At 36.7% G+C, this 19,020-nt stretch overlaps 1 long non-coding RNA gene across 2 annotated transcripts; it reads right to left on the reverse strand.

Annotated features, from left to right (window-relative positions):
- Positions 1 to 10,599: 10,599 nt before the first annotated feature.
- LOC130453805 (uncharacterized) lies at positions 10,600 to 18,776 on the reverse strand. Of its 2 annotated transcripts, none has more exons than XR_008911374.1 (2): positions 18,608 to 18,776; positions 10,600 to 10,763 (listed from the first exon to the last, which is right to left on the reverse strand). It is a non-coding gene; the product is annotated as an uncharacterized LOC130453805 (long non-coding RNA). The 2 variants fall into 2 exon arrangements; XR_008911375.1 differs by lacking the exon at positions 18,608 to 18,776 and adding an exon at positions 16,841 to 17,059.
- Between the last annotated feature and the right edge of the window lie 244 nt (positions 18,777 to 19,020).

Consider the following 19,020-nt stretch of genomic DNA (forward strand, 5'->3'; position numbering starts at 1 on the left):
GGCACTGCCACTCTTCCAAAACACCTCAGCTTGAAAACTTAGGACTGACTTTGACTTTTCCCTCTCTTTTACATCCTGAGTTCTATCAATTAATGTCTACTAATTAATTCTTCCTCTGAGATAGCTTTCATATCTTCATCATCATTATTATCATTAATAACCATTTATCAAGCACTTACCCTGTGAAGATTTCTTTTTACTTGCTATGGGTATTTTCTGTAAGGATGTTTTTCTGTTTCAAAAGATTTCTATATTTTAAACCAACCATAGCACATTAGAGTAGTTTTTGTTTTTAATCTTATCTTTAAATGTGCATGCATCTATGTAAATACTAAGCTTTTAAGTCAGAATGGAACTGTCAACCCTGTTCAGATCATGAGAACACATGCCTACTTGTGAGAGAGCTTCATTTATTTCTGTGGCTATAATTGCAAAAGAGCATGAATGGCAGGAATGGTTGCAGGAAACTCTGAAAGTTTTGAGTCTGTTCCATGTTTTGTCATTATTTAGAGGATAATTAGAATTGAAATGGTAGGACCTTTAATGAGCTGCTTAAATTCCCTAATGACTGGAAGACTGGAAATGAGTGAGACATATATACTTCTACATGAGTAAGCAATTGCTGCTAGGATTAAGACAATCAGTCAACAAGCATTTAAGTGCCTACTGTGTGCAGTCATTGAAGTAGTGGAAAGAGTGCAGGAATTGGAGTGAAGACATAGGTTCAAGACCCCTCTCAGACACCAATTAGTTGTGTGAACCTGGGCAATTACTTTGCCTAAGTGCTTCACTTACCATATTGGAGAAATGAAGAGATGGATTCAGCTTCTAAGATCTGTTCTGTTTCTAAATATATGATCCTATGATATATATACAGAGAATGAAACAATACATACTCCAAAGAAATCTCCTCCCCTTCTAATGGGACAGATAATAAATACATATAAGTATATGTACTGGACATATATATACATATATATATATATAATTTTGTTTCTATAAGTATATATCTATGTATATAATAGATATGAAGTAATAAATTCAAGGTAGTTTGAGAAAAAAGCATTAGCAGTTGTGGGAGTGATCAGGCAGGGCTTCATATAGAAGATTGTACTTAAGCTGAGTCTAAAATTTTTTTAAAATATATTTTTACATATTTTTTAATAAACCCTTACCTTCTGTCTTGGAATCAATACTATGCATTGATTCCAAGGCAGAGAAGTGGTAAAGGTTAGGCAATGGGGGTCAAGTGACTTGCCCAGGGTCCCACAGCTGGGAAGTGTCTGAGTTCAGATTTGAACCTAGGACCTCTTGTCTCAAGGCCTGGCTCTTAATCCACTGAGCTATTCAGCTGCCCCCAGTTTTATGCTTTTTAAAAGCATTATTTTGAGAAAGGATTCAAAGGTAACACAGATTGTCATAGAGGTCCATGACAAAAAAGATGAAAAATCTCTCTGCTAGAGGCAATTGGAGATTACTATCTAGGCAACTAGTGGGGTCAAATCTGTGTTAAGGAAGATAACTTTGGCAAGACCATAGAGTGTGGAGGGTGGGTTGGAGTAGAGAAACACATGAGATAGGGATATCAATTAAGAGGCTGTTACAATCATCTGAGCAAGAAGTGATGAAGGTTTGAATTAATGTAATGGCTTTATGGGTATAGTGAAGAGGTCATATGTCAATGATGTGAAGGTAGAAATGTCAGGATTTGGAAAATTTTTGGATATAGGGAATAAGGAGACTGCAGTGATGTTTAACAGAGCTGGGGAAGTTTTAAAGAGAGGATTTGGTGGAAAAGATAATGAATTCAGTTTTTGAGTGTTCAGCTTGAGATGTCTCTTGAACATCCTGTTTGAAATGTCCACTAAACTTTTAGTGATATGAGACTGAAGTTCAGGGGGAAAATGGTACTGGAATTACAGAATTGGTAGTCATCTGTATGAAGAGGATAATTAGACCCAAGGAGCTTATGAGATGATCAAAACATAGAGTGTAAAGATAGAAGAGGACTAAGGACAGAACCTTGGGAAACATTTAGAGTTAGAGGACATTATATCGATGATCAGCCAACAAAGGATGCAGAGAAGCAGTGGTCAGATGGGAAGAGGAGAAGCAGGACACAGGATTGTCATGAAAATTGAAAAAAAAATACAGAAGAAAAGAATGACCAACAGGGCTAAATATGCAAATTGAGCATGTAAAGAAGCATGAGCAAAGAGCAAACTATTTAATTTGGTAAACAGGAGAATATTGGTAAGTGGAGAGCTGTTTCAATTTAATGAAGTCATATCGTAAATGGTTGAGGAATGAATATAAGAATGGGAAAGGAATTCAGTGAGTATACAACAGCTCCTTCCTTCCTTCCTTCCTTCCTTCCTTCCTTCCTTCCTTCCTTCCTTCCTTCCTTCCTTCCTTCCTTCCTTCCTTCCTTCCTTCCTTCCTTCCTTCCTTCCTTCTTCCTTCCTTCCTTCCTTTTCTTAGACTAAGAAGAAGAGGAGAGATATATAGGAAAATAGTTTGAAGAGATGGTAGCAGTAGTAGTAGTCTCTCGGTAACTGAGGATGACAATTGTCTTTGTGCGTTTTTGTGCACAAAGACACTTATGCATGAAGATTTAAGTGGAAAAGTCGATGCACAGAGACAGTCCCACTCTCTTGGCGTTGGAAGCCTGGGTCCAGTGGCATGAAAAGTCGTTACACCTGGAGACTTCCTCAGCTGCATTGGATGGCCGTGTTGTCTTTTGTGCTCCAACACACCCTAAGCACTCCACAGTGCTTTGTTGCGTCGCCCTCTCAGCCATTGAACCTTCTTATTGGTTTCTTCCATCTGTTCAGCAGAAGCAGTCTTTACATGCTGGGTGAGCAAAGCCCTAGTTCACCAGGGGTCGACGACCCGATGGCTACTCTCACAAGGTTTAGCCAGCCTGTCAAAGCTGTTGCCCGGGGTGTGGCCGCTGCCGCATGCATTAAGAAGAAGATAGTACCTGATTTGAGTCTTGAAGGAAGGTACAGATTTATATTCCAAAGTTTTAAAAATCTGTTTTTAAAAAGAGAATAAGTTTACATTTAAGAGGCATTTTGTAAAATATAGTTTCATAAGCAGTTCCTAAATGTATTTATAACACTGAGTATGGATCTCTCTATGCTGCCATTAAATTCTACCTTGTATCATACTTATCTGTGTGTATGTTATCTTCCTTACCTTGGATTTCCTGTGCCTTGAAGACAATCACTGTGATTTTTCATCTTTTTATCCCTAGCCTTAAGTAGTAGTAGTCTCTAGGTAACCGAGGATGATGACTGTCTTTGTGCGCTTTCATCTGTGATGTAGACGAGTGTGCACAAAGACACTTGTGCGTGAAGATTTAAGTGGAAAAATCTATGCACAGAGACAGTCCCACTCTTTCGGCATTGGAAGCCTGGGTCCATTGGCATGAAAAGTCGTTACACCTGGAGACTTCCTCAGCTGCATTGGATGGCCGTGTTGTCTTTTGTGCTCCATCACGCCCTGAGCACTCCACAGTGCTTTGTTGCGTCGCCCTCTCAGCCATTGAACCTTCTTATTGGTTTCTTCCATCTGTTCAGCAGAAGCAGTCTTTACATGCTGGGTGAGCAAAGCCGTGGTTCACCAGGGGTCTATGACCTGATGGCTACCCTCACAAGGTTTAGCCAGCCTGTCTAAGCTGTTACCTGGGGTGTGGCCGCTGCTGCATGCATGCTAGCAGCTACTAGGAGCCACAAGTGAGAGCTGGGTGTCAGGTGAGGGTCAGAGGCTGGAGAGCTGCCCTAGGAGGGCACAACAAGCCCTCCATACCAAAGATATTACTCCTCCATGAGCACCCCATACACCCATGGTATGGTAGCAGTAGTATGTTGGTAAATATTTAACAACTAGCTTTCATCTCCAGCATTTCCTGAAGTCTAAATAATCAACAAAACATTAAACCAAACCTGATTTGCAACACTGCTAATATCTGAGGTGTAAATGCTCAAATCAAAAATTTAATAATTTACTCTCAGGAGTGAGTTGGGTTGACTCCAAAACACCTATGGTCTGGTGAATTTTTTTAAGACTGAGGAAGACTTGGATGAAGTCTTATGAAGGCAGTAGGGAAGGAACCCGTACATAAAGAGAAGGGGCCATTACTGAAATCTGCTGCAGAAAAGTGTGGAGAATAAGAGCAAGTGCACATGTAGAAGAGTTGACTTCAGCAAAGAGAAGGACTACCTGATTGTCAAAGACTGAAGGAATTGAGGCTAGGGTAGAAGGGAGAATGTTAAGGGGTTTTGAGATGAGAATGGGAGAAGGTGGGGTTTATATCAAATAGTCTTATTTTTTTTAATAAACTAAAAGACTTCTTAGTGGAGAGAGAGGAGAGGAGAAGATATGGGAGACTTCAAGAGGAAAGAAAAGGTTTGAAATAGTTTTTGTGGGAAATGGGATATGGAATCAATTAAGAAGAAGTGAAAGGACTATCTTGTTCCAGTGAGGATCCATTTAAGGTTGGGTAACATGAATTTGTAATGTATCCAGTCAGCTCAGTTGTATGACTTCCTCAGTTCAACAGGCCAGGAGTAGGAAAGAAGGAAGCAGACGGTAGGAGATATCCAGGATTTAGATGTGGCAAGAGATGAGCAGTGATAGGACAAGAAAGCAGGGGATTCAAGAGCACAGGGAAGTGTTGAGTTGAAATGGCCAATTGCAAGCTTGACATTGATAAGGAAAAAAAAAAAGCAAAGTCAAAGTAGGACTAATGTTAGAGAGAATACTGGAGGTAGAGGAATGGAAGATCTCTGTGGATAAACAGTAGACTTTGGAGGATTGAAGGATAGGGGGAGATGGAAGTATATGCAGTTAAGATAGAGGAATGTCAAGTTTCTAATCCCCTGCTTCCTTGCCCTATCAGAGTGGGATACTATTGGGTAGTGGTGAGATCCATATGTAACTATATGACTGAGGTTGCATGGAGAAAGTCATAGTATTTAAGGAAGTTGAGGAGTTGGATAATTAAGTTTGAAAGAGCTTATAAATGGATATTAATGGGGAGGTGCTGGGGAAGAGAGGATATTGATGGGCCAGGTGATGAGTTCATTGAAAAATTTTAATTGAATGGACTTAGAGAAGTGGAACTTGTGGAGTAATGGTGGTAAAAGGAAAATCTATCAGTCAGTGAGGAGCAAGGAATGTTCTGATATCCACTCTTGGACTGGTGTGTGTGTGTGTGTGTGTGTGTGTGTGTGTGTGAGTGGAGTGGGGTGGGGTGGGGTAAGGGAGAAGACCGTGAAAGAAGGGACAGCCAGTACTGGCGAGCATGAGACTCAGTGTCATTAAGGAGAAGCCATGTATGAGTACCAGTAGATGGAAGAAGTATGAGAAAAAGAAGTCTTGAATGAAAGGAAGTTAGTTTACTATAGAACAGGGTTTACAGAGGGAAGATAGAAATAATTGCATTATAGTGGGACATAGGTAGGATAAGATGGAGGAGAATGGGAACTAGAGCATGGGGAGTAGGCATGGGGGATCATTTGCTATTATGAGGCCAGTGATTGCTTAATAAAAGGATAACAAAGAAAATTGGAGGTCCGAGATTGTTAATCATAGATGTAGAAGTAGGTGTTAGATGATACATCTCACAGTCTCCAAGTGGATATTGCACAAGAAACTAATCAACTGTGCTTGGGATTGAGTTCAGCATTGATATGGGCTACAGTTGCTTCTCCTCTATCAGGGTGTCTGGATGAGAGGTGGGGGCCCCCTAGTTGGTAGAGGGTGTTAGCCCAATGATTAGCAAAGTGCCTTGCACATAGTAGGCACTTAATAAACATTTATTCATGATGATTATGTTGGCTGCTCAGGTCATGATGCCTGAGCACTGCTCATGAATGGTGCCAAATGGTAACCATTATATAATAGGCACAATTATACAATTCAAGAAGGCTGTTTGGTATACTTGTGGGAGATATCATCAGATGATGTTAAACACTAATAATGTCTGATGAGTAACAAAAGTTTAATCACTGTTTTATGGAAGTGAGTCTACCTTGTCCTGGAACCAAAGAATCTTTTAGAATAAAACTAGGTTTAATTAAACTTGTGGTGAAACTAACCTATTCATTTTTTATAATGTAGACAAATTATCCAGATTAGGAAAACATTGAGTTATTTGGTCAACTACCTTTTCCTTACAGAGACAGTGCTTTTTCTCTTTAGGTAAAGGATGAAATATCAAGATACAAAAATAAGATGATTGTGATCAGTTTCTCTGACTGAGTATATTTGCATCACCTGAGAAGAAAAGTAGGGGTTATAACGATAAAATAAATTCTAAAATAAAAAAATCTTTATTATTTTCTGCATACAAAGAAGAATACACTGAGGATTAACTACAAAATTGCTAAACTCTACCATATAAACTTTAGTCCCTTTCCCCCTTTCAAGTAGGCATTAAATCTAATGCCTTGGTTCCACAGTTGTGCCATTTCTTTATGTTTCACTTTGAACCTCCTTCCACTCACATTTGTGCTATTTATAAAATGCTTCACCACCAATGACAAAATTAATTTCTCATAATTCAAGAATATAAAATAATTTTACTTCATTATATTCACGTCTCAATATTTCTCAATACTATTAGATGGTCTACCCAATAGATGTCATCATAGAACGTGAACAATGCTACTTTGCTATGCTCCTTCCTTCCTCCCTCCCTTCTCTCTCTTCTTCAACTCTTATATCTCTCCTATTTTGTTATCTGAATCCCTCTTAAACCAACTTTATTCCCCTAAAATCCTCTCTTCAGACAATCAACTACAAACTTTTAATAAACATCTATTATGTGCCAGGCATTCTGCTTGGTCCTGGGGATATAAAGTCAATGGTGAAACAGTCACTATTTTTAAGGACTTTATATTCTATTAGGGGAGATGGCATATGTATATGACAGAATGGATAAAATTTACACAGTAAGTGTATTTTCTTGTGTCTGTGTGGCTTCACAGTTTTGGATAGTATCACTAAAATGGAACTACATTATTGGAAAGTTCACATCTGTTTTGCTATTGCTACCTGAATTTATTTTGGTTTTATTACATAAGATAAAATGGAGTTCACTGGAATGCCTTTATCCTTGACATCTATCTGACACCAGCTTCTCTTTCTTGTCCTCAATGAGTAAAAAACAAAAGAAAAAAATAGTTAATTTTTTTCATACATGATATCTCCAAATGGTTTGGTTTACTTAATTGTTATTTTCTAAATTCATTAAGTCTAGTTTTGCTATTAAATGGATATATCCTTGGTATAGGAAGACATAAGTGCTAAATGAGTCATGAAATAATGTTTTTTCCCCCTTTTCATCAATCTCTTTGCCCTGATTAAAATAGAAATGAAGACAATACACTTCTATAAGTTTAGAGGAAATGCCAAAACAGATAAACAGTTTCCCCTGAGTGGAATGAAGTAATTTCAAAGCAGCAAGGAACAATAAAGGAATACTGATTAGAGTCAAGAGAACATGGGTTCAAATCCCACTTTTGACACTTATTATCTGTATGATCCTGTGCTAGTAATTTAATATACTTGGGCCTCGGTTTTCTTCTTTTTAAATGACTGCATAATCTTTCCTTAAAGGGTTGCATAACTGAAGCTTCTTCCAGTTCTAAATCTTATGATGTCTTTACTTAGAAGGGAAGGAGAAAAATTGGAATGTTTAAAATATATTTAAATTTTATTCTTTTTTTTTTTTTTTGTGAGGGGTATAGGGGTTGCTGGGGTAGGACAGAGAACTTGTGCGTATGGTATGTGTTGGTCTATAAACAGTAAAATAAGGATTGAGGGAAAACCACAAATGAATTTCCTCAGGCTACATTGTAAAAACAATACTCTTGTTCTCCTTTCAAGTATTGTAACTTTGTTTCTACTTTAGGCACAAAATTGCATGTAAAATCCAATTACATCTCAAGTTGATGCTTTAGTCAAAAAGAGTACTTAATTTGGTTTAAGAATGACTAAATTTCTCTTTATGTGTATTACTTATGCATGTAAATAATTGCAGGTGCAAAAAGGAGGGGATCCCCCCCCAAGAGTTTAGCATTAAAGGATTGGTATACTAGAGCAATAACACCTGGACAAGTTGGATCCTGTAATATTCTCTTTTACTTTGCCTTGAGTCACTTCAGTGACTGTTAGTTTTAACAGAGGAGGAAGTACAAAGAAGTACTTCCCACCTCCTGTAAAACAAGGTATTTCCTGAGAATATTTTCCTTTCAAAGCCTATTGCCCCCCCCCCAATAAAACAGTTCACAAAGATTCTATTCTAGGTTGAAATCCAACTTGTGGGTTCCCATTGGGAATAAACCTTTGCTACCTTTCCAGAGACATTTGTTAGAATTGATGAAGTTTCTTTATGTAACAGTTTCTGAAGAAGGATGAGAATTCTCTGAGGGGACAATCTGATAGATCATCTACAAGTAAAATGGGAATTTGCCTGTGTAAAATGGTGGTGGTTTCTAAATTCCCAAGATTGTTCATCTGTGGGGAAACATGACCCTAGAAGAAAGCAAGCTCAAATCTGAAAGCTCAAAGGCGTATTCCTTCCTTCCTTCCTTCCTTCCTTCCTTCCTTCCTTCCTTCCTTCCTTCCTTCCTTCCTTCCTTCCTTCCTTCCTTCCTTCCTTCTTCCTTCCTTCCTTTCTTTCTTCTTTCTTTCTTCTTTCTTCTTTCTTTCTTTCTTTCTTCTTTCTTCTTCTTTCTTTCTTTCTTTCTTTCTTTCTTTCTTTCTTTCTTTCTTTCTTTCTTTCTTTCTTTCTTTCTTTCTTTCTTTCTTCTTTCTTCCTTTCTCCTTCTTCCTTTCTTCCTTTCTTCCTTTCTATCTTTCTTCCTTTTTCCTTTCTTCCTTTCTTCCCTTTCCTTCTTCTTCCTTCTTTCTTTCTTTCTTCTTCTTTTCTTTCTTTCTTTCTTTCTTTCTTTCTTTCTTTCTTTCTTTCTTTCTTTCTTCTTTCTTTCTTTCTTTCTTTCTTTCTTTCTTTCTTCCTTTCTTCTTTCTTCCTTTCTTCCTCTCCCCTCTCCCCTTCTCCTTCTTCCTTCTTCCTTCCTTCCTCCTTCTTCTTCTTTCTTTCTTCTTCTTTCTTCTTTCTTCTTTCTTTCTTCCTTTCTTCTTCTTCTTCTTTCTTCTTCTTCCTTTCTTCTTCTTCTTCTTCTTCTTCTTCCTTTCTTTCTTTCTTCCTTTCTTTCCTTTCGTCTTTCTTCCTTTCTTTCTTTCTTCTTTCTTCTTTCTTTCTTTCTTTCTTTCTTTCTTCTTTCTTCTTCTTTCTTTCTTTCTTTTCTTTCTTTCTTTCTTTTCTTTCTTTCTTTCTTCTTTCTTTCTTTCTTTCTTTCTCTTTCTTTCTTCTTTCTTTCTTTCTTCTCCTTCTTTCCTTTCTTCTTCTTTCTTTCTTTCTTTTCTTTCTTTCTTTCCTTTCCTTTCTTTCTTTCTTTTCTTTCTTTATTTCTCTTCTTTCTTTCTTTTCTTTCTTTCTTTCTTTCTTTCTTTCTTTCTTTCTTTTCTTCTTTCTTTCTTTCTTTCTTCTTTCTTTCTTTCTTTCTTCCTTCCTTCTCTTTCTTTCTTTCTTTCTTTCTTTCTTTCTTTCTTTCTTTCTTTCTTCTTTCTTTCTTTCTTTTTTCTTTCTTTCTTTCTTTCTTTCTTTCTTTCTTTCTTTCTTTCTTTCTTTCTTTCTTTCTTCCTTCTTTCTTTCTTTCTTTCTTTCTTTCTTTCTTTCTTTCTTTCTTTCTTTCTTTCTTTCTTTCTTTCTTTCTTTCTTTCTTTCTTTCTTTCTTTCTTCCTTTCTTTCTTCCTTCCTTTCTTTCTTTCTTCCTTTCTTTCTTTCTTCCTTTCTTTCTTTCTTTCTTTCTTTCTTTCTTTCTTTCTTTCTTTCTTTCTTTCTTTCTTTCTTTCTTTCTTTCTTTCTTTCTTTCTTTCTTTCTTTCTTTCTTTCTTTCTTTCTTTCTTCCTTTCTTTCTTCTTCTTCCTTCCTTCCTTTCCTTCCTTCCTTCTTCCTTCCTTCCTTCTTCTTCCTTCTTCTTCCTTCCTTCCTTCCTTCCTTCCTTCCTTTCTTCTTTCTTTCTTTTTCTTTCTTTCTTTCTTTCTTTCTTTCTTCTTTCTTTCTTTTCTTTCTTTCTTTCTTTCTTTCTTTCTTTCTTTCTTCTTTCTTTCTTTCTTTTCTTCTTTCTTTCTTTCTTTCTTTCTTTCTTTCTTTCTTTCTTTCTTTCTTTCTTTCTTTCTTTCTTTCTTTCTTTCTTTCTTCTCCTCTCTCTCTCTCAAGCTGCTTATGGACTTTGAAGATATACTATGGAAGTTTTACTGGTCACATATTTATCAAATTCTTATGATTTGATTGATAACTAAATAGGACCAATATAAACCTGTCAGTTAAATATAGTCCAAGGTCAAATGGAACTCAACATGCTTTAAAATATAGTCCAGCAACCACAGGGTGAGGATAAAGTAGTAATTAATGTGGTATAGCAAATGGTTTCTACACATCCATCAAGAAATAGGAAAGACCACAAAAATAGTGCTGTGTGCCAATTTTCACTTAGAACATTTTTGCTGCTCTAGTAAATGTTAATAATAATCATCACAGTTTTATTAGAAAGAATGCACATTTATGAGCAAGCTAGGTGGTCTTTTGGGTCTCTGCTGAGGTATAAATGCTGCCTTCATTGTTGTTCAGGATCTTTCTATATATTCCTTACACTCCCACACTGCTTTTAGAACAGCCAATCTACCTAGAAAAAAGGGAAATGCCAAGGTGTAAGTATCCATGAGCTTTTACTGAATCTGAGGGTCAATTCATTACAGTTTCTTCAAATTACAAAGTTCTTCTAGAAGTCTATGATTCAACACAAAAATCATTTTAGAATGAAGAACAAAGTTTAGTTATAAGGATGTCATTAGAAAGAACACTAGATTTGGAGTCAGATTTGGGTTCAGATCCTAGTTCTGCTGCTTACTACAGGTGAGACCTTGGACAAATCAATTAACTTCTCTGAGGCTCAGTCTCCTTATCTGGAAAGTTATAGGTTTGGACTAGAACCAGAGGTCTCACATTAAAGCAATACATTGCTGATTAATATTCAATTGGGAAACGTTTAACAAAATAAATCAAAATGCAATGGAACACAGAAATATTAACATGTGGTTTTCTAAGTCAATATTCTGGCTGCGGTTTCTTTTTGAGTTTGACACCACTGGACTAAATGTTCTCTATTTTCCCTTCTAGCTTAAAAGCTTATGATTCTGTGACTCTCCCTCCCTCCCCCTCCCCCCCCCCCAGTAGTTTTCTGCTCTTTGTCCAGACTTAAATCAGGAAGCTGTGTATTCAAATCCTAGTTACATGACTGAAGCTAGTCACTTGCTAGTGCTTGTGGCTTGTGTCACTTAACTCTAAGTTCTTCGGGTAACTCTCAAGGATTAAACTGTTGGGTCATAGATGATTCTGATTTAGGTTGATGAAGGGAATTCTCCACACTGATGAAATACCAATTAATACCAATTCCTAGACATATTTCTGATTTAAGCTCGTATATTCATGGTTTTTATGATGTCAACGGATAAATTCACCTGTGAACATAAATGCCATGATGTCTTGCCTATAACCATTTTAGAAACTAGAATTGAGATACAGTTCAATGAATAGGATGATACTAGACTATGGGCTAACTTTTTTTAAATGTACTGAGTGCAAAAAGAAAATCTGGGGAAGAAGCTACAAAGAATATTTTATAGAAAATTCAATGGTTTCCAGAGATCTTTTGGGCCTCCTCTTAGTGTTCAGGTAGGCTCTTGTGTGCCTACGTACATTCTAATAATAGTCAAAATCTATTGTTAGATAAAAGTGACAATTAAGGGGGGGGAAGGGAGACACCTGGGAACTTTAATGTAACAAATAAACAAATTTTAAAAATCCCTACCTAGACCTGGGACAGTTATAGTGAGACTTCTATTTAGAGGTGAAATAAACTATTTTCATACATTCTCTGATTCTCTGTTTCTGTTTCTTTCTGGGTGTCCCTCTTTTCCAGGACACAGACAAATAGGGGCTCAGAACCATGTCATTCAGAGAATGGTTCAGATTTCAAGAGAATTCAGAGAATCTCTTGGGGTTTTTTCCCCTTATTGCTTTCTAAGGGCTATAACTATATGGTAGGGAATTGCAAACACATAGGACCAACAGAATTTGCCAGCCACCCCCAAGCACTGATCTCTTCCTACAAATTAAGACTCATTCTTGGAGCAAATTCAACACTCCTGGGGATCTGTGCCTGATCTCACCCCGAAACTACTGGGTATCCACATGTGGATATGCCCATGGATCACATGTATCATCGATACATTATGTTATCTTTCAAAACTTCTCTCTCTAGCACCTCCTTGTCTTTCCCATTAGAATGTAAGCTCTTTAGGAATAATTATTGTTTTACTCATTGTATTTATATCTTCAGCACTTAGTTCAGTGTATTGCATATATTAAATGATTAATAAACACTTGATTGGTAGAATTTAACCAAAGAATGTAAAATGATATCTCACAGTTATTTTAGTACTTGACAGTTTTCAAAGCACTTTTCCCACAGTTACTCAATGAGGCATATATTGCTGATATCAATATCTTTCCCATTTGACAAAGAGAAAACTTTGGCTCAGAGTGGTTAGATGATTTGCCCGTGGTCATGCAGAATGCAGGTAATAAATGATACTGGAATGTAAAGCCAGGACTTCACTTAATACTCTTTTCAGGACCATTCTATCAGTGTAAGGAGAATATGTAGAAAGAGATATACAAAGATACTTCCGAGGATGCAGATGGTGAGTAAAGAAGGACAGGAATTGGTATTAGTTATCTTGGTTTAGGCTAGGTTGAAGGGAGCTTAATAAGAATTTTCAAATATGTGAAGAATAATTTGCTGGTGGGTCTGCCTGCCTCAAATCTCTCCCCACTTCAATACATTTTTCATTCATTAAAGTGCAGGCCCCCATTGTATCCCCTCCACCGGCCAGTAGAAATAAGCTCCTGTGGCTTCCTCTTGCTCCAGAATCAAATACAAAATGCTCTGTTTAGCATTCAAAGACCCCTCAAAACCTAGCCCCCTTTTCAGTTTTTTACATCTCATTTTCTAACACATACTCTCCAATTCAGTGACACTGGCTGTATCTCTTGGCTCCAAACATTTTCTCTGGCTTTCACCTATGCTTAGGACCCTCTCCATCCTTCATTCTGAATATTGACTTCCATGGCTTCCTTTAAGTTCCAAATAAAATTCTACTTTCCACAGGAAGCCTTCTATCACCCTTCTTAATTTTACTGCTTTCCCTATTTGAATTATTTCCTCTTTATTTTATATGTAGCTTGTTTCATACGCATGTGCTTACATGTTGTTTCCCTTCCCTCATTAGATTGTAAACTTCTTTTGGGAAAGGATTGTCTTTTGTCTCTTTTTGTGTGCCCAATGCTTAGCACAACAGTTCCTGGTATATGGTAGTTACTTAATAAATGTTTATTGATTGATTTAAAAAATAAGTATAAGACTTTTATATTGATCCCCACTGGATTTCATTTTATTAAATCTAGCTCAGTGTTATATCCTGTCAAAGACTTCTTGAGACACTGAATCTGAAATCCTGGTCCCTGGCTCTGGCATACAGTGTTTAGTTATCTTTTATAGCTTTGTGTTATCTGCAAATTTGATAAGCATGTCACCTGTGTACTTACCCAAGTCACAGATAAAAATGTTAAATAGAATAGATTGAGCACAGATTCCTAGGGTACTGAGGGGAAATCTCTAGCCAAGTGGCCAGTGAACCATTAATGATTGCTTTTAAAGCCTATATAAAGATGAATGGTTGCCATTAAAGCACCTTACAGGTATTAATTTCACAAGAATTCTTAGATAATTTGTATTGTTTCCTAAATGGGCATCAGATCCAGAATGACTTTTCAAAGATAGGGAACAAGACCCAATGTTTCTAGTCTGTCTCTCTACTCATATAGAGAAACAATGTGGTGTCATTATCATTGATGGAAATTCAAACAGGGAGACCTGGGTTCAAGTTCTGTTTCTGACAAATGATAGCTATGTGACTGGGTAAGGCACAATCTTTCAGTGCATTAGTCAAGTGTTCTAAAATGTCAAATTGAAGAGAAGGAAGGTACTGATCTGCATTGGTAGAAGGAGTTTCCTCTGTTGGGAACTCACTACATTTTTGAAATCACAGGCTTGATTCCCCTCCCATCTTTACTCATGAGTTTATTTATATTGCTATTAGCAGCACTCTACCATAAGATGAATGTCTTTTCTCTATTCATGTGTTGGCTTTTAAGTGAATTCTCCTTTTTGAATGGGCCTTAGGGGCAACCTGCATTTACATTTCACAGATGTTCTATATTATTGACATGTATCATAAGTTTATAATTAGACTCTGAAAGAATTATCCTGGACCCAATAAGCACTGTTAGTAGTTATAACCAAGATTTTGTGCTTTAAAAAAATAACAAAACAAAATCCTTTCCCGCCATCAGTGACCTTTCAGTGATGGGAATATATTGTTTGGCAAGATTGTGATTCAAAACTCCATTTATGAGGTGGAAAAAAAGGTGCAGTAAAAACATTATGTTCCTGTAATTGTAGGTCTTTTCATGATAATTTGCACAATCATTGACTCTTTGTTGGCAGTGGCTCTTACTGTGCCTAAAATAAACCAAATCAAAAGTTAACTGCAAAATTCTAGTCCTTCTGGGTGGGAAGGTAATCTTTAGACTGTAAATCAATCTGCCATATGCCATCTTGTTTGCTCAGAGGCCAGATATGCTGAAACATTATAATACCAACACAAGTGTGAACTCTCCCCATTCATTTTAATGGAGTGTTAACATCAAAGCTTAGTTTGACTGTTAAGTGTTTACACTTTTAAGGGTATTTAAAATCAACACACCTATACCAGTCATTTCAAGTGAGTCTAAATCATCTTTTCAAGCCTCCCTTTTGTGATTTCACAATGCACTCTTCCATCTTTCTGATAAACTGAAATTGTTGAAAATACTTAGGGGGTGCCTGTTTACTTAGTTTATCTCTACAATATGGATAAAGTAGAAATAGTAAATGCTCCTTCACTTCAAGTGTTTCCTTTCCCCATCTAGAGAACCAACTTGTGCCAGCAGGGAACTTGTGGTCGATTTCATCTCCCCCTAAATTGTTTAATATTGTGTTCCTCATGTGATAGATGACTAATACGTTTCTGATACAAGAGAACATATTATTTAAAACTCAATTTATTCTCAAGGCCCTCTACTATAAAATGCTCAAATAAGTACTCCAATTTAGTAGGATAGACTTCTAAGCCATATTAGTTATGACCCTATGGTTTTAGATTCTTTAAAGCAATATCTAGTTGATATTGCTTAGAGACAGCCATTACCATGATTCTATTCTGGGATAAGACTAAAGAATATGCCTTTGCCTTAAGTTATACAAGGTGTACATGTCATAGATTTAAGCCTCAAGAAGAAAGGGGAGGTCAAGGTTTAAGAAAAAAAGGGTCCTTGCAATTCAGATTGAGTAGCATTGTTTGACATGTGGGTGGTTATGAATTTGTCCAGTTACAGGATTTATAAGGAGTTCTACACTAGGTTCCACTTCAAACAGCTCCCCCCCATACACACTCAATGTAGCAACAATACACTCCCCCATTCCACTGAGAAAACAAGAAAAACAAAATCTCACATTATTAAGCAAAACAAATTCCAACGTAAAAATGTTCAAATATATATATATATATATATATATATATATATATCTTCAATCTGAGCCCATCATCTCTGGGTTAGGAGGTGGGTAGTATAATTTGTCATGAGTCCTCATGACTGGCCATTGCATTGATCAGAGTTCTTAAGTTTTTTGTTAAAATATTGTTGTTATCTTATAAATTGTTCTCTTATTTCCGCTAATTTCACTCTTCATCAGATCATATAAATCTTCCCTGATTTTTCTGAAACTCTCTTATCATCATTTTTTATAGCACAACAGAATTCTATTACATTCACATACTATAACTTGTTTAACTTTTCTCCAATTAATGAGCACTGCCTCATTTTCTAATTCTTTGCCACCACAAAAAGAGCTGCTTTAAAAATTTTTGTACATAGGAGATTCCCCCCCCCCCTTTCTTTAATCTCTTTAGGGTATAGTGGTTTTGTTGGGTCAAAGGGAATGCACAGTTTAAAAACTTTTTGAATACAATTCCAAGTTGTCTTTCAGAATGATGGTACCAAAATGGCTCCCCTAGCTGTGTATTAATAGTTCAATATGATTCTAATGGAGTAGGAGATTTAATAAAATAGTTCATATGATGCAAATGATAGTCATAAGGAAGAAAGGGTGTGAGGTCTATAAAGAAACTAAAGTGACATAACAGACTACTCTTTGATAGGCTCATATAGTAAAAGGACACACATAAAAGAAGGAAGGAGGAGAATGAAACAGACATGAGGATAAACCCAAGAAGAGTTTCAGGAAGGATAAACCCAGCATCAGTTAATCAAGCCACATGCATTATCAAATGTTTGCTATGTTCCAAGCACTATGCTAAGTTCTGGGGCCATAAAGAAAAAATAGAACAGCCTCTGCCCTCAAGAAACTTATATGTACATATGTAGATATATACAAGATATTTATTTATATTATTATTATTTATATATTATTATATTATTTAACCAGATATTTGAACTTTCCCTCTTGTCAGAGACTTTGCAACCTGAGTAAAATCAGGAAATTTTAGGTTGAGACAGGTAGCATTAGTTTCTTCCTACCTTTGAATTTGTGCACAGACTAATCAGGTAGGTATTCAGAACTGAAGCAGTGGTATATAAAGTTAGATTAAGCCCAACTGGAAGTTCAAGGACAGAATGGAGTGAGCTTAGTGACGATGAGTGCAATAATAGGCTCTATATGAACTCAGAGACCAGAATCTGGTGTTCTAGGCTAGACTTCAGAAAACTAAGGCTTTTGGTTCATTAGAAAAAGAACCATGATGGAGGTAGGGACACGATGGTGGTGAGATGGGGTGGGGTGGGGTGGCTTGAACAGACTGAGATTGTTGACTGTTGTGGTGCTTCTGAGGTCAGTGAAAGGACAATGAAGATTGAACTCTTCCTTTTTTCGACTATCTCTGCCTATATCTAGGTATTTTTTCTACATGATTTCTCTATTTTTTTAAGATTCTCCATTCAAAACAATAATCACTCACAATTTCTTTGTGATTGTATTTAATTATGAATGTGGAGACTCCAAAGTCAGAAGAAGTTAATACCTTGCAGTAAAGAAGAGAAGGACAAACCTTTTCTGTCAGATTGTCAGGTGGAGAGGAAAAGGAATTGTTTTCTCTCCACTTTTTCTTTCTGCTCTGCCTCACCCCTCAGAATAAGTGAAAGATAATTTTATAGTTTTGATTTTATTTAATAACTCTTAGAAGCTCTTATATAGCAGAGATGGACATGCCTTGTGAGTTTGGACATTCATCCTAGACTATTTTGTCATGAAGCAGTTAGATGTTGTAGAATGGCCAGTACTCCTATGATGCTTCAGGCTTCTGGAGAGAAGGGAAAGGAAAAGTCACAGACTAAAGAGAGATCAAGCTCCCTATATCTCCCAGTGATCTGAGCAACAAGTATTACAGGAAAAGTGGTTGTGTCTTGGGACAAAATTGGAAAATTCCAAAGGGTGGGGTTATTTCTTCACTTACATGACCAACCTTGCCAAATAGTACCACCTGGTGTTTACACACACAGAACCGATGCAAGATAATGTTTCAGAGGAACTTACTAGCAGTATGGAGGACTGATGAAAGGTGTGAAAATTAATTGTGGTTGGACTCTGACTATTTATAAAGATGGTCATCAGGGATTTAATTTCTAAATCCCCAAGTGAATTACTAAAGTAAATTGTAATTTATGGTAGTTTTATTTACAATAGAGGGAAGATATTAAGGAATGAGAGAGAGAGAGAGGAAACCTCCATCTTCCTCTGAGTCAGGTAGAAATACTAAAGCCCTAATCAGGGAAAAGGGTCTCAAGACAATGCCTCTGAGAAAAGGCAGGGTCACTAAGTCAGTCTTTCACTCACCAATGGTGTCTAAAAGGAAAGCAGTCTGAGGTCTCCTGCATGAGTTCCTCCAGGGGTCCAGTTCCTTCAGTCCAACTCTGAATCAGAGATCTCTTCAATCTCCTCTCAAATTGAATTGAATATCGAATATCCCTTCTTTTGGCCTCTGGTCCTCTTTATAAAGATCCTTTCCCCTTGTGTCACCTCCCCTAAATTTCACGTCTACCAATCATGGCAGATGTTTTTCTCCAGGACTGCTCACTTTTTAGTTCACACCTTCTTTGGTTAAATTGTACCTTTTGGGTTACTTAACACCTTTTTTGGTTAGTTCGCCTTTTGTAGTTACTTAATACCTTTTTGTAGTTAAAAATGGGTAGATATACTTCAAATACTGAGTTTCACCTTTTGGGGATTAAAATAAAAAAATAGATTATGGATTACATTTCAATCTTCCCAATAAAGGAAGAGCTAATTACCATCATTGTTATAATCAGGGGATTACAATTTAATCTTCACAATAAAGGAAGAGCTAAGTATCTTCATTGTTACAATAAGGAGATAGCTAAATCCAGTCTTCACAAAGGTCTCTTGAAGAAGGTAGAATTTAAGGGAAGTCTTGAAGGAAGCCACAGCATCCAAGAGGCAGAGGTTAGGAGGGAGAACATTCCAAGCATGGGGCACAATCAATGGAAAGGAACAAGTGTTATTGTGACAGCATTAAACTCCTCATATTAGACTCCATATAGATGAAGAGATAGTTTAAAAGGGGCAAGTTTATGTTCAATATTTGGAAGATCTCATAATAATTAGAACTATACAACAAGCAAACAGACTTTATGTAAAGGCAGTGTGCTTCCATTTAGTGGAAGTACTAAATATTTTAAACTGG

Source organism: Monodelphis domestica, chromosome 4 (genome assembly GCF_027887165.1).
Source record: "Monodelphis domestica isolate mMonDom1 chromosome 4, mMonDom1.pri, whole genome shotgun sequence".
Taxonomy (NCBI): domain Eukaryota; kingdom Metazoa; phylum Chordata; class Mammalia; order Didelphimorphia; family Didelphidae; genus Monodelphis; species Monodelphis domestica.